We start from the raw sequence: 16,038 nt of genomic DNA, 5'->3' as shown, positions 1-16,038 counted from the left end.
GGAAATGAACTCACAAGATCTAAGGTGCAATAAGACAATAAAACTCCACTCATCTGAATAGGAGATCTACAAGAGAAAACAGGACACCACCTGTTTCAACCTTATCTCCTCTCCCTGCTGAGGCCTGACCTTTTTCACCCTCTCTTTCTCAGGGCTTAGACAATCATGCAAATCTCAGACCCTGCAGGTCTTTTCTTGAGGGTCAATAAAAAATACTGTTGGTGCGAATGGTAAAGAGGTTTCAGTCCCACATCAGTAGAGCAGGTTCAAATAAAGAAAACAATGCTTGTTCTCCTGGTGTGGGAGATGCTCATTGATAAACATTTGCTGTCATCCCCCCAAAATAGGTGTGACCATTTGGGCACGAGAAAAGTTCCACCAAAAGCTGCATAAATATTTGGGTGCTGAATGTTTATTGTTCTTTTGTTCTGGGTGAGTATTTAAGGGGAATTGACAAACCGCTCAAGGAAGCATCTGTAATCAGAACTTCCCACACTGTTGCGGTGTGTCTCTACTGCCAGGTATGACTCTTTGAAACTATTTTGATACTATTTTGATACTATTAATTGGTAATTATGAATTGTCTTCTATGCTGATCAGTTGTGTATGTTGGATTTTTAAATTCCTTTATTTGATATTTTGCCTGGCTAAATAAACATTAATTTTGATTTATCTTGTATTCTTCTGAAATCATTATTTTATTCTTGTCCATGCGGGGTTTGTAGGAGTTACCGCAGATCTCTCTGTCAGGGCAGGTCATACTGGGAACTCCATAGCGGGAGCATTGAGCCATGCATGAGGGAAAACCTGATTTCTGACCTGCCACTGTTATTATAAGTTGCAGTTTCCGTGACTATCACTAAAATTACATGTTTTATTATGAGTGTACATGTGTGACTCACTTAGAGGTAAGATAGTTCACCCTGCAATCCTCTGTAATATCAGAACTGATTAATCTGTGACCGTTAGAGCAAGCGAATATCCGGACGCTTAGCCTATTTGCGACTCCGTGTCCCATGGAGGATATTAATATTTGAAAATAAGTGATACTAAGAAAATCAATGATCTAAATTAAATCGCAACTAATCTTAAAATCAGATGATAAACTCTAAACGTAAAACATTTTATGGAGTCACATGAAATTGGAGTCAGATTAACTTATATATATATGGAGTCAGATTTGAGGAAATGGATCTTCACATTTTAATGAATTAAAGTGATTTTTACAGAAGCGCCAGAAAAGACATACACGCAGAAGTCCTTCGACCAGCTGCTGGATTTCGTCATTGAGCCAGTGGGTGGACTTTACAACATTTAGGGAAATGGGTTATGAAGAGCACCAAGGCAGAGTTTCACCACGTCTGAGTTTAGGTGTTAGTGAGAAATAAAGGGCAAGTTACAGACAATTTTTGAAGTTTTGTGCCTTTGTATTTATATTAAACGTGTTTATAGAAGAAATACCATGAAGCCATTCTAGATATAGAAATAATATTTTTTTACTTTTTACCTTGTAGTGAAGGTGCCATGTGTGCACTGCAAAAAATGCTCTTATTTAGTATTTTTGTCATGTCTCTAGTCTAAATATCTAATAATTCTTAAATCAAGATGCTTTTAGTAGAATAATAACAGAAACAAGATTATTTTTCTTACCCGTTTTGGCAGATAATCTTGCTTGTTTTAAGCAAAAACTAATTTAATTTAGATTAGATTTAGATTTTTTTCAATGGTCATAGATTGTTTTACCTGTGGTGATATAAATGGAGTACCTGTTAATTTAAGTAGGAATATAATTCTAACTCAATAATAATATTTAAATTTCACCCTTTAAAACCGAGGTTGTTGAAAGTTTTACAGATATTGTTGTATTAAATTTACATCTGTGTCCTATCTCAAGATACTTGACTGACAGCTCAAGCTTTTGTAAAATCTGTCATGTTTTCAAGAAACAAAACATTATATATATATATATATATATATATATATATATATATATATATATATATATATATATATATATATATATATATACACACACATATATATATATATATATATATATATATATATATATATATATACACACATATATATATATATATATATATATATATATATATATATATATATATATGTGTGTATATATATATATATGTGTGTATATATATATATATGTGTGTGTATATATATATAGTTTGGACACCCTACTGTAAAAAATACTGTGCCCGTTTTAATCAATAAAATTGAGGCAACTATTTGCATCAGCTTTTTGAGTATGTTAAACTCATTCTATTTGTGTTTATCCTATTAGACTTTACATGTTTTCAACTTGGACTCTTGAGTAATGGCAACACAATTTTATCAATTTACAAACTATAGTTTTAAGTTTATCCAACATAAACTTTTAAGTAATATTTACAAATGTCTCCTTGTAAGCCACACATTAAGCTACTTTTATTATAATTTTTTTTTTCTTCTATAAATTAAATGATAAATTCCAAACCTGTATGAATGTCTTTCTTCTGCAAAACAGTTTCTGGTACTTTTTAAACATACTATACTAAGTCAATTGGGTCAATAAACTATTTGGTTACACACATTCTTCACACATTCAGCAGAAGAAAGAAACTCATACAGGTTTGGAACAACCTGAGGGCGAGTAAATTATGAAAATGATTTTCATTTTGGGTGAACCATCATTTTAATGTAAAATGTTAATGTTTTCATTTTAATCTGGGTAATTTTAATGTTTGGGTTTATTAGAACAAGCCTGTGCTTGCTATCTATGAAAGCTTTTAAGAAACATTACTTAGTGTAAATGCTATTGAGTCCAAATGCAATTGAATAAAAAGACCCACTGTTTGCAAGTATATAAGTGGTATTAACATGATTTAAACTGAAATGTGTTTCTGTTCTTAGGGTGAAAAAGATTACAATGTACTCTTAAATGCCATTGGAATTAATCGGAAATAGTTTTAAGCATATTAATCACTGTCATTGTTATAATTCTCTGTAACTTATATTCTCTGAGTGTCTGTCTGAGACCGACATCTAGTGGACGTTTTATGATCTGTGACTTTTGCACACGTCACTAAAACACAGAACCAGGAAGCAGGAATCACATGAGTTCAGGGAAACAAAACTGAAGTGAAGTTGAGCTGTTGTGTGTTTGTTTCTCTCTTTGTATGCAGTATAATGGCAGAAGCCAGAATTTCAGTGGATGAGTTCCTGTGTCCAGTGTGTCTGGATCTCCTGAAGGATCCAGTGGCCATTACCTGTGGACACAGGTACTGTAAGAGCTGTATTACGGGCTGCTGGGATCAGGAGGATCAGATGAGTGTCTACAGATGCCCTCAGTGCAGACAGACCTTCAGTCCAAGACCTGCTTTAGCTAAAAACACCATGCTGGCTGAAGTGGTGGAGAAACTGAAGAAGACTAAACTTCCTGATGACTGTTACGCTGGAGCTGGAGATGTGCAGTGTGACGTCTGTACTGGAAGAAAACGCAAAGCTGTCAAGTCCTGTCTGGTGTGTCTGGAGTCTTACTGTCAAACACATTTTGACCGCCATGAGGACTATCACTCACACAAGCCACATTAAGTGACCGATGCCACTGGACGACTGCAGGAGATGATCTGCCAAACACATGATAAACTCCTTGAGGTTTTCTGCCGCACTGATCAGACGTGTATATGTGTGCTGTGTACGATGGATATACATAAAAACCATGACACTGTATCAGCTAGAGGACAGAGAAACAGGTATGAACTTTAAACTGGAACTCTTGACACCAGGAAGTGGTCGTTCAGATCATTTACTGAGTAATGTGTAAAACTATAAAATAGAAAGATTGTATGAATAAACTGTTACATGAAAAATATTGAGTCCAATTATGTCCAGGAAAATGTTTACACAATATACATATACTGAGAGATAAATGCTGAATAAGACTGTAAGAATTACTTAACTTAATAGGTACAACACTAGTAAATTGGTGTTATATTATCATATTTTCTTGACCTGGTAAGAACTCTAGCAGCTGCATTTTGGACGATGGGTGTGTCGTTTGGTGACGTGACGACACAAGCCCTAATGCATCATTTGTAATATCTATGTGAATGTTAAAATTACCAACAATCAATGCTTTATCGACAGGGACCAATAGATCTGAGAGAAAATCTATACGGTACCGAAACGATAGCCAAAGCAAGAGATAATAGGGATGGTTTTCTTATATCAGAGAGTGTAACATTTAGCACAAAAAACAGACGGGGCTTGCGCATATAACAGTAGGTGGAGTAGATTCATTAAGACCGACATAATCATTAGGTTTAAGCAAAGCAGATTACATCAAAACTTATCTGTGATTAGTTCCCATACGAAAAAAAAAAAAAAAAATCTGGCCAAAATATATTTTAAATATATGGTAAATGTATGTTGTAAACAGTGAAATATATTCGAAGTTCGATGAAATATATTTTTGAAAGTGAAAATATTTTTTGTTCCAGCCTTCATATACCAAAATATATTTCAAAATGTATTTCAGAGGCAAGAGAATACATTTTCAGTCAGGGACGGACTGGGGCTAAAAAACAGCCCTGGACTTTCTCCCAAATAGGCCCATCATCCGGCCATTCGCCCCTAGCCGTGCGCAACAGAAACTAGCAAGGATGTAGGCTACTATGCCACAATACTGTCAGACTATCAGACAAGGTATTCACAACAAGTGACATCTCAAAACCTATGGCTAGGCCCTATTAATTTTGTCTGTGAAGCTTTCACAAACAACCACCATGTCTTTGCCAATTCCACAATAATAAACACAAATATGAAAGACAAGGAAAAACTGCACTCTGATGGAAGACAGAAAGTGCAAGCTAGGATTTTTTGGTTAAACAAAAACGTAGTCAATTATTTAGCCCCCTTCCTTGTATGTTAGCACGTTAAGAGTGGTAGCAATGCATGCCTGATGTTTTCCCATTTAATTCAATACCTTAGTCTTCATTCCACCAGAAAATGTGAGCTCACTACAACCTCTCATATACAACAACGTGAATGAAAGAAATGAAAACCAATGCAATACGATGATGAATGTCCAAAAGATGACACCCACAGACTGTTTTTAAATGAGTTTGGATACATATTTTTTTCTTTTAAACTGTGTGTGTGTGTGTGTGTGTGTGTGTGTGAGAGAGAGAGAGAGAGAGAGAGAGAGAGATAGAGAGAGAGAGAGAGAGAGAGAGAGAGAGAAAGAGAGAGATATTTTGGTTAGATCACAGTTGTAGGTTACAGTTTGACAAAAGCACAATATTTTGTTTTATTGCGAGTGTACACAAATAGGCCTATAAGCAAACACTTTGCAGTTTGAATGATGTCCTGTATGAACAAAATTACGGAGTATGTATTGTTTTTATGTTTCCACTGTTCGATCGCGGCATCGCGTCCGGGCCTCATCCCTCTCTCTCTCTCTCTCTCTCTCTCTCTCTCTCTCTCTCTCTCTCTCTCTCACACACACACACACACACATCACGTCTCTCTCTAACAGTAGTTCTCCGCATTACATTAATTTTCGCGCAAGTTTTATTTATTTTTATATTGTGTATTCTCCGTGTAAATTCATGCACCGAGCCGTGACGCCCGTGCCAATTCTAGAAATCCGGGGACCAATCACAAACTGGCTACTAGTAGGCCGACTCTTCTTTCTCAGGTTTTTTTTTTTGCGCAAAGCAGCATATAAGTGATTGTATTAGTGCCCCTGCTGTTGGCTGTTCATATTGCGTTATTAGACTCTTTTCTTTCTCTTTTTTTTTTTTTTTTTTGCCGACGGCCCTCGGTTGGACGGCCGTTCTGGACTTTTCCAGAACGCACAGATTGTCAATCCGTCCCTGTTTTCAGTCGTATAGTAGCCTACATATAGACAGCTATAACTAGATTTTATATCCATCATTTAAGATGTGTTAGAAGTATTTTAAACCCTTACAGGAAAAAAACAACAACAAAAAAACACACATGCATTATCTGTGTTTTCCAAATGTTATCCACTTTTGTCCACATATGATCTTCCCAAAATACAGAGTGATTGATCACTGTGCAGTCAGAAGAATCCTCACAAATGTAATTTTGAACACTGACTAGGGTAAATAAGGGACACCAATTCACGAAGAAAAACGATTGCATAAAGGACAGAAATAAAGAAATCGTCATGTAATGATTATTTCAACATTGACAACTTGACAGATCAATAATAAACCATAAGAAAACATGAGATCAAGTACGTGAACTTGCAACAGAACACAATTTATATTATTTTACATTTTATTATTTTATTTATTTCTAAATAACTCTTTAGTAGCCTATTTGGTGCACTTTAAAGGGATAGTTAACCCAAAATGAAAATTCTGTCATCATTTACTCGCCCTCATGATTTTCCAAACCTGTATGAGTTTCTTTCTTCTGCTGAACACAAAAGAAGATATTTTGAAGAAAGTTTGTACCCAGGCTGCTTTGGGGCACCAATGACTTCCATAGTAGGAATGAATCTTCCAATGTGTTCAACATAACAAAGAAATGTATACATTGTTTGGAACAACTTGAGGGTGAGTAAATGATGACAGAATTTTCATTTTTGGGTGAACTGTCCCTTTAAGCAGTCATTCTGAAACACTAATCACTTTTTTGGATTTCAAAAATGTTTTTTTATTTATTATTAATTTACTTAAATTATGACTATATTATCATGTAATTATTTGTCTCATTTTTATCTAAATATTTTTTTAAATGTCAAACTTTATATGACAGGATTATTTATTATGTATGATTAATATAGCCTAGCTAAATTATAAATTAATAATAACATTTATTAGGCTATAATCTATTAATTAACCTGTCTAAACAATTAATAATTCTGTCTGCCAAGCTCTGATAATGTATGGAATATTATATTAATATATTATCCATAAAAAAAAACTATAGGCCTATAGGCTACCTTTAGAAGCACGGATGTGTGTGTCAGCGCTGCTGCTTTAAGTCAGACAGTCTGAGACACTGAAATGCTTCTCATAAAGTGTGCAGTTCGTCTCATGAGTTACTTGACAGACCCATTGATACCTTTTTAATATTCAGCTCTATATCTGGAGATCCTCTTGCGTTCAAACGGTGGACGTGACGCAAGCTCGACATGTTTTTAAAAAACCGCGCATGTTCTCGAGACTCCGCCGTAATGGCAACAAAGCCGCTAAAACGCAATCACGCACACATGAGCTCCTGTACTACTTATTGTGAAATTGATTTCTTTATATTTGCTATCAGTATTCTCCACACTGCAAAATCCGTATGTTTATTGAACAATGTGTGGACCTATGTAAAATACGGGACAATTCGCGTCCCGTATTGGTTTGATACGGGGCGCGTCATTTTGCTTGTAAACCTTCGGCTCGGATGCCCTGGCACACAGCTGGCCCCGGGGCTTACGCAAATATGCGTTTCCCCCAGTGAGCCTTCTTGCACAGACACTGTGCAACATCAGGAAAGACGAGGAGCAAGTCCTATTGGTCGCCCTGTATTGGCCCAACCAGACTTGGTTCCCAGAACTAGTGCTCCTCGTGACAGCACCTCTTTGGCCCATTCCTCTGAGGAAGGACCTCCTGACTCAGAGACGGGCACCCTCGGGCACCCGCGTCCGGACCACAGGACAGTGGTAGACATCACTTCCGCTAGAGCTCCCTCTACGAGACGGCTCTATGCGTTGAAGTGCAACTTGTTCGTTGATTGGTGCTCTTCGCCGAGAAGACCCCCGAAGATGTTTGATCAGTTCTGTGTTTTCCCTCCTACAAGACGGGTTGGAGCGAAGGCTGTCTCCCTCCACCATCAAAGTTTATGTTGCCGCTATCGCCGCTAATCATGACATGGTAGATGGAAAGTCCTTAGGTAAGCACGATCTGATCGTCAGGTTCCTGAGGGGGGCAAGGAGACTAAATCCGCCTCGCCCTCCCTCTATACCCTCTTGGGACTTAACTCTGGTGCTAACCGCACTGCAGAGAGCGCCCTTTCAGCCTTTGCAGTCAGCTGAGTTAAAAGTTCTGTCTTTGAAGACAGTACTCTTGACTGCATTGGCCTCAATCAAGAGGGTAGGGGACCTGCAGGCATTTTTGGTCGATGAATCGTGCCTGGAATTCGGGCCCGGTAACTCTCATGTGATCCTGAGACCCCGGCTCGGATACGTGCCCAAGGTTCCCACCACTCCCTTCCGGGACAAGGTGGTGAGCCTGCAATCGCTGCCTTCGGAGGAGGCAGACACAGCCCTAGCTTTTCTCTGTCCAGCCCGTGCCCTGCGGACATACGTGGACACACGCAAAGCTTCAGGACCTCAGAGCAGCTCTTCGTCTGTTACGGAGGACAGCAGAAGGGAAAGGCTGTCTCCAAGCAGAGGTTGGCCCACTGGATAGTGAATGCCATCGTCTTGGCATATGAAACCCAAGACTTGCCCTGCCCACTCGGGTTAAGAGCTCACTCCACCAGGGGTGTAGCCTCTTCCTGGACATTGGCTCATGGCGCCTCGCTGACAGATATTTGTAGAGCTGCAGGCTGGGTGACACCTAACACGTTTGCTAGATTTTATAGCCTCCGTGTAGAGCCGGTATCTTCCTGTGTAAGGGCCGGGGCCACCCCTGGGACTTCCGTATGTTGTACTGCCCAAGCGTAGTCCATATGTGTATTCTCCACATGGTAACTCCCTCTGGGCATGATGTGGCTTCCGCAGCGGCCCTCCGGGCACGCTGTCCCAGCGTTATCCAATAGTCTGCTGAGTGGGTCTTGCGGAACAGCAGTGTGACTCTCCCTGCGTGAGTTTTACTGCCCGGAACAGACGGGGTCTGAGGGGCTCTTTGCTGGACGCTGGAAGTGGTAGTAACTGTGGCATTTTCCAAAGGGATCCCAATTCGTCTGTGACAACCGACGTACGTATGGTAACCCTCGTTCCCTGATGGAGGGAACGGAGACGTACGTCCCATGACCACAGTTCCTTACCATCACTGCATGGCCGAGTCACTAGTTCGGCTCCTCAGTGAAAAACAATAGTGCGCTGCTCTTGCTTCCTGTTTATACCCGCGGTGCGAGCGGAGCGCGAGATGCAAATATAGCACGCCATTGGCCTGTTCTCTATATCTCGAAGCTGATAGGGCCTCCCTGAAGTAATCCTAATTTGTCTGTGGTTTAACCCTTAAATGCATACCTCGGGTCTTTAGCAACCCGTGACATTCACTACCCTCCTCCTCATTCATTTTTTAAAGTTAGACATCAACCTTCTTAGTATTCCTCTATCAATCCATTTTAAACAATATAACAAGAAAAAAATAAAATTATAACCGAATGCCTGTTTTTCCACTATTTTTTTGTCAAAATTGAATAGGGTCGCTAACTAGGGCTGGGACGGTATGGATTTTTTCTTACCGCGGTTGAAAAGCAAGAAATTCCTGCGGTTCAGCGGTAAACCGCTTTAAACGGCTCCCGCTCGACTTTCGCGCACAGCCGCACACACACACACCAGCGCAGGCAATTGAACATAATAAGGAACATTTATTTTACATTTATTTTTTTACGTTTAGAACAGGAACAATTAGAACAGAAATGGAATGATATCTGAAAAAAAAGTGCTGGCAAAACGAAATCTAGACTAGACCATGGTTTACATCCCAGCCTTCATATTTTGCTGAGAGAGCAGATCAGATCACGACTGACAGATCTGAAGATGGAACAGCATAAACAAAGACAAACAAACACATTTTTCTTTATCGGTATTGATCAGTAATGTATATTTATTTGACAGTCGTAGTCATCAAACAATCACTTAAACTATAATGACTTTCGCGCACACCCGCCCATATAATATAATATATTATTTATATTTATATTTATAGTATTTATATTTTTATATTACATATTTTTAAGGCTATTTTAAGGCTATATATTCAGGCTATTAATTTACATTTACAATTTACATCTTGTGTGCGCTTTTGTCTCAGTGGTTAATGAAGAATAACGAAGGCTCAAGGCTATTTAATTTAACAAAGTGTAGTCACTCGCTGCTCACACTACCTTGATTGTAGCCTATATTATGCTACTTTTATTATTTATATTTATTTTTTATATTTTATAACATTTACATATATTATTTTACGTATCTCGTGTGGTGTGCGCTTTTGTCTCAGTGGTTCAAGGCTATTTAACAAATACTTTTTAGGCTAATGATTGTACATACATAGACATATACATACATACATACATACATATATATATAGTCTATATGTTATTTATATTACATAAATAATTATATAGGCTATATATATAATTATTTATATTTGTTATTTATATTACATAAATCATTTTTACATATTATATTATTATATTAGGCATATTTTACATATTTATATTAATTTATATATAGGCTATATGCCTCTCGTGTGCGCTTTTGTCTCAGTGGTGCTATTAAACGAAGGCTATTTAATTTAACAAAGTGTCGCTGCTCACACTAGCCTACTGTGATTGTATATTACTCATAATATATATTTGTATTATATATGTTTACATATTCATATTAATTTATATATCTCGTGTGCGCTTCTGTCTCAGTGGTTCAAATATTTAACGAAGGCTATTTAATTTAGCAAAGTGTCGCACACTACTGTGATTGTAAGCCTGCCAGACGGATATCTTTTTCGATAGCCTTTTAATGAAATTGGAATTTCAGAATCACATAGCCAACTTATATTTAATTGCCTACAATAGATTATTTATTGATTATATTGAATTAAATTTCGCAGGCACAGCTTATTTGTAGTCAATCTTTCCCAAATAGAGTTGGAAGAGAGTTCAAACTTACCAGTACTAAGGCAGGTCCAGCTCAGTTTGTTCTTTCTGAAGCCGTGGGGGTTTTTTTTCCGCCAGCTATGGGAGAAATCGGTCACCAGCGGTCGACGCAAACCCATGCGTTCTTCTTCTGCTTTCATGACTTCTATCTCCCTACCCGCTATTGTCGGCTGCGCAACCATGTGAGAGAATTGTGTTAAGCACGGGCAATTAAAACGTGCACGTCCTGCTTATGCGCCTGTATTTTATGCTTTAGTAAAATTAAATTAAAATTATAGGCTAAAAGACATTACACAGGTGGAATGTTATAATGGAACATTGTGCTCCCCAACTCGCGAAAGGTCGGATTTGCTCCATCTTTTGATTAAGTTTTGTTTAGAAAACCTTGAATCCATATAAGACACACGTCATTAGACACAATCCATGTCATTAGAATCAATGAATCCATGGAATTAGACACAACGTGCACACGTGCAGGCCAATGTTTTTTTTTTTTTTTTTTGCGGTGATGGCGGTGACAATCTCAGACCCGCGGTAGGCGTCACGTGACCGCGGTATTGCGGTAATGCGGTAACCGGCCCAGCCCTATCGCTAACGACCCGAGGTGTGTAAGATTGTATGTATTTTTTTCCTGCACAATAATAAATGCATCTATAATGACAAAATAAGTGCAATTCACCCCTTCCACAAGGTGGCAATGTCTGATACACAATGATGAAGTGACGTTTCACTCATACTTACTGCAGACTGAAAACGAAACAATAATAATTATAGTCTGCAAAACTTGAAATGGCTCAGCAATTTACTGCAGAGCAAGTACTGAACACAATCAAATATTAGTGTCACTGTCACTTAATGATGGATCTGGTGAAGGAAGCTGTCAGTGATCAAAATATTTATTTTCAAGGCGTTGAAAATGAGTTTTAAGTATATGCGTGAGATGGCTAATATGATCCAGATGCAGAATGTGCTGGGAAATGAGTTCTGGCGAGGACAGTGGTGATGGTATAAAAAATCTGCTCAAACTGAACCCTTCCAAGCTCCAAAAGGAATTTTGTTCTTCTGTATTTCTCTAATATCAGGAGTTTTATATATTATCGCGACAGGTATAGATCTATCCATGTTAGATATAGATCCGGGTGGCAACCCAAAAATGTAAGAATGTTTGGCGAAACAGTCATGCATACCCTCTGGGGCTCTTCGGTCATTTCGGACCCAAATTTTTTAAAATATAAAATGTAAAAAATCGTAGCTTCATAGGAATGGTCCGAAACTTGGTGACTTTATTGGTACTTGGTATATGAACACCCCAAAACATTTTTGACCCGAAGGTCCTGAGTGCGACTATTTTTATGACCACTTAGACTTTTCAAATCCTGTCCCCATTTTTTTTGGGTGTTCATATACCAAGTACCAATAAAGTCACCAATCGGACCATTCCGATGAAGCTACGATTTTTTAAAATGTTTTTATAAAACGCAAGATCCACTATAGTGGTAAAAATGTGCTATTGCGTGATAAAAATGCTCAATGTGTCCACTGGATGGCACCGATCTCATTTAAAAAATTGCTTTCATGAGGCCTAGGCTCTACTCTGTAAAGAAATACAGCTTTAATAAAATAAAATAAATTATATATATATATATAATTTTTTTTTTTTTTTTTTTTTTTATTATATTCAATGGGAAAAAATGGGTCATAATTATTGCATAAATAATAATTATAAATCATAAAATTATCTCAAAACACCAAAAAAGAAAATAAAAAATATTATTGAACAAAAATATATTTCTTTGATTTTACTCAAATCTTTTTTATCTTAATTCCGCCCTCCGGGTCATTTTTGACCCGAAGGTCCTGGTGTGACCCATAAACGAAGAACCCCAGAGGGTTAAGGGTTAAACACTATCAGATTTTTCTAGATCCTATAGTAGATTTATTGTTTGAACTCACTATTCAGGAAATAGACACAGTTTCTATACAATGTGACTGTGATTTGAGGTGTGACTTACTAATCATATGGTGTGTAGAGATGTTGTCCGACAGAAGATCTGCTCCGATTCTGCTGGGAGTGCAGGCCATTAGCACGGAAAAGCCTAGGTCATTTCCAGAAAAGATTTGAATTATTTACAAAGAGTAGTTTCTGTTCATTACACCAAAACATTAACCATTCATTTAGACCAAAAAGTCTAAAGGATGCAGCCTCTGAATTGGGACGCAGCTTGTGTTAAGAAAAATCAAATATGGTGGAATGTTTAATCATGTAACATGCTTGAGCCAGTGCGGTTTGATGTTTTTGACGTTTTACCATGTTTGATTTGGGCTCTAGAAACAGATATTCTTCAGAATATCTTCTTTTGTGTTCTGCAGGAGAAAATCATACAAGTTTGGAAAGACGAGAGGATGAGTAAACAATGAAAAAATGTAAATTTCTGGGTGAACTCTCCCTATAAAACTAGGCATTGATGAAATAATGCTGGCACTCATGAATGAACCTCCTATAATCTTACCATGCAAGATCTTTAACGCCTCAGTCTCACCCCTTCACTGATACTGGAATGTGATGTTTCTGCTGTCATTGGTTTGTACTTTAGCACCAGCTGAAGGAGACGCAGAGGTCATTCCAGCAGAGGATCCAGCAGAGAGAGAGAGATCTTCAGCAGCTGAGAGAGGCTGTGGAGGCTCATAAGGTGAGTCTGGAGAAGAAGAGAAGTTTGAGAAGTGTCAGTCAGGACTCACTGAAGCCACTGTGATTGTGATGTGTGTCCTAACAGCGCTCTGCACAGACAGCAGTGGAGGACAGTGAGAGGACCTTCACTGAGCTCATCCACTCCTTTAAGAGAAGCCGCTCTGAGGCCACACAGCAGATCAGAGATCAGGAAAAGACTGCAGTGAGTCGAGCTGAAGGACGACTGGAGCGACTGGAGCAGGAGATCAATGATCTGAGGAGGAGAGACGCTGAGCTGGAGCAGCTTTCACACACACAGGATCACATCCATTTCCTGCAGGTAACAGACATCTAGAAGAACAAGAGACTCACAGAGATGAATATAAGAAGACTGAAGCTGATGCTGTGAAAGTGCTGGATTGAGGAGAGTTGCTAAAGATCAAATCTGACAGTAGTGCAGGTTATTGACTGAAGTGTGGAGGTGATGAGCTTTGATTTCTGTTTCCTGTAGAGTTTCCAGTCTCTCTCAGCTCCTCCTGAATCTACAGATGTCAATGATAATCCCTTCAGTTCTCTCTCCTCTTTTGATGGCGTGAGAGAATCTGTCCATCAGCTGAAAGACAAACTGGAGGATTTCTGCAAAGTGGAGCTGATGAAGATCTCTGACAGAGGTAAAGTCCTGGAGAAAATGATCCTCCATCATCTCATATCATGTAGAAGATCATATTAGAAATGCCTTAGGAACGGATGCAGGGATCATTTTCTCTTGTCATGATAATCACACTCTTCATGTCTGTTGATTTCCACAGTCATTGTTCCCAGGACCAGGAACGACTTCCTACAATGTAAGTCACTGAGAAAACAAGCAGAAAAACTCACTGAGTGTGTTCAAGTTCTTCCTGTAGAAGGTGAAAGAAAACATGACAGAAGAGTTTTAGAGTTGAATGATGATTTGCACAGGATATGATGTGTTTTCTGTCCACCAGATTCTCATCATCGACTCACTCTGGATCTGAACACAGTGAATAAACTCCTCCGTCTGTCTGAGAGGAACAGAGTGATTACAGTCACTCACACACCTCAGCCGTATCCTGATCATCCTGACAGATTTGATGTGTGTCAGGTGTTGTGTGGAGAGAGTGTGTGTGGAGAGAGTGTGTGTGGACGCTGTTACTGGGAGATTGAGTGGAGTGAATGCGTGTCTATATCAGTGTCATATAAGAGCATCAGCAGGAAGGGACGGGGTAATGAGTGTGTGTTTGGATGTAATGATCAGTCCTGGAGTTTAGACTGCTCTCCTGACAGATACTCATTCACACACAATGACATAGAGACTAAACTCCCTGTAAAGCCCATCAGTTGGAGAGATAATAGTCGGAGTGTATGTGGATCTCAGAGCAGGAACTCTGTCCTTCTACAGCGTCTACAGAAACACAATGAGCCTCATACACACACTCCAGACCACATTCACACACACACTCTATCCTGGGCTTGGGGTTTATAAAGGGTTTACATTTGACTCATCAGTGAAACTGTGTTGATGAATCGGAATAGACTGATGAGAGATTCTACCCATAATGCTTTGAGCTCATGATAAAGTATTATTATTATCATCATCAAAATTACCTTTCAATTGAAATGAGCACACGAAGGATTAAAACAAACCTACTGTAACTAAATAATAGTTTATTTCTGTTTTTAATCTTTTGTCCTATTGTTTGTAATTTGCTTCTTTGTTCGTATTTTTAATAACAAAAAAAATACTAAACAAAATGTCTGCATGGTGATATATTGTTATTGTTATTTGAATTCAAATTTCTTATATCTTGAAATAAGATTTTGGTCATATCGCCCACCCCAAAATGACACACAATATGAACTCTGCTTTATTAATTCATACACTGTATGTATTTTAACTTGTAAACCACATTAATTGCACATTAATACTGTAATATCTGGATTAAATGGTTTCTGCACCCAAAACATTACAGCTTTGCCTATTAAACAGAATCTCACATTATATCTTTGATTACAAGTTCTTAATATTTGAATTTACATTTCTATACGTTAGTGATTGTATACAGCAGTGTGTGAACGAGACTTTTATTTTGTAGTGGAGAAGTGACATCATAAGCCTGCGCCGCGCTCCTGCATCTGTTGTGATTCGGCTGAAGAAAGGTTTGTGTTTTAAGCGTTTTAAATCAGTGCAAACTGTTAAAACAATCTAATTGCTTTTAAAAGCTATGTAAAATAAATGAATACATCTCGAATGTAAAATTGTAATGCTTTGTCTAATATTAATGAGTGTTATTTTGTGCGAGTAAAGCTCATTTATACATGAGTAACATTAAAGATGCGTCTCATTTCCCTGCATCGTCAATGAGTTTATCATAAACATGAATTCTGTTACTGGTGAGTAGTGATGGAGGAACTGGGCTTTTCTAAACTCAACTGAACCAAATGATTTGTAAAATGATTCACTCGAATCGTCTCATGCTGACATCACCTGC

The 16,038-nt window shown here is 38.2% G+C and overlaps 1 pseudogene across 1 annotated transcript; it reads left to right on the top strand.

The window, feature by feature from the left end:
• The first annotated feature begins 3,144 nt into the window (after window positions 1-3,144).
• Window positions 3,145-15,191, top strand: LOC307127073 (E3 ubiquitin/ISG15 ligase TRIM25-like; annotated as a pseudogene). The gene is made up of 6 exons (XR_013818686.1): window positions 3,145-3,758; window positions 13,455-13,550; window positions 13,635-13,868; window positions 14,040-14,199; window positions 14,338-14,373; window positions 14,515-15,191. The product of XR_013818686.1 is annotated as an E3 ubiquitin/ISG15 ligase TRIM25-like (transcript).
• The last annotated feature ends 847 nt before the right edge of the window (window positions 15,192-16,038 follow it).

Source organism: Gobio gobio, assembly GCF_949357685.1.
Source record: "Gobio gobio genome assembly, chromosome: 5".
NCBI lineage: Eukaryota > Metazoa > Chordata > Actinopteri > Cypriniformes > Gobionidae > Gobio > Gobio gobio.
This window is presented reverse-complemented; position numbering and strand designations above follow the sequence as displayed.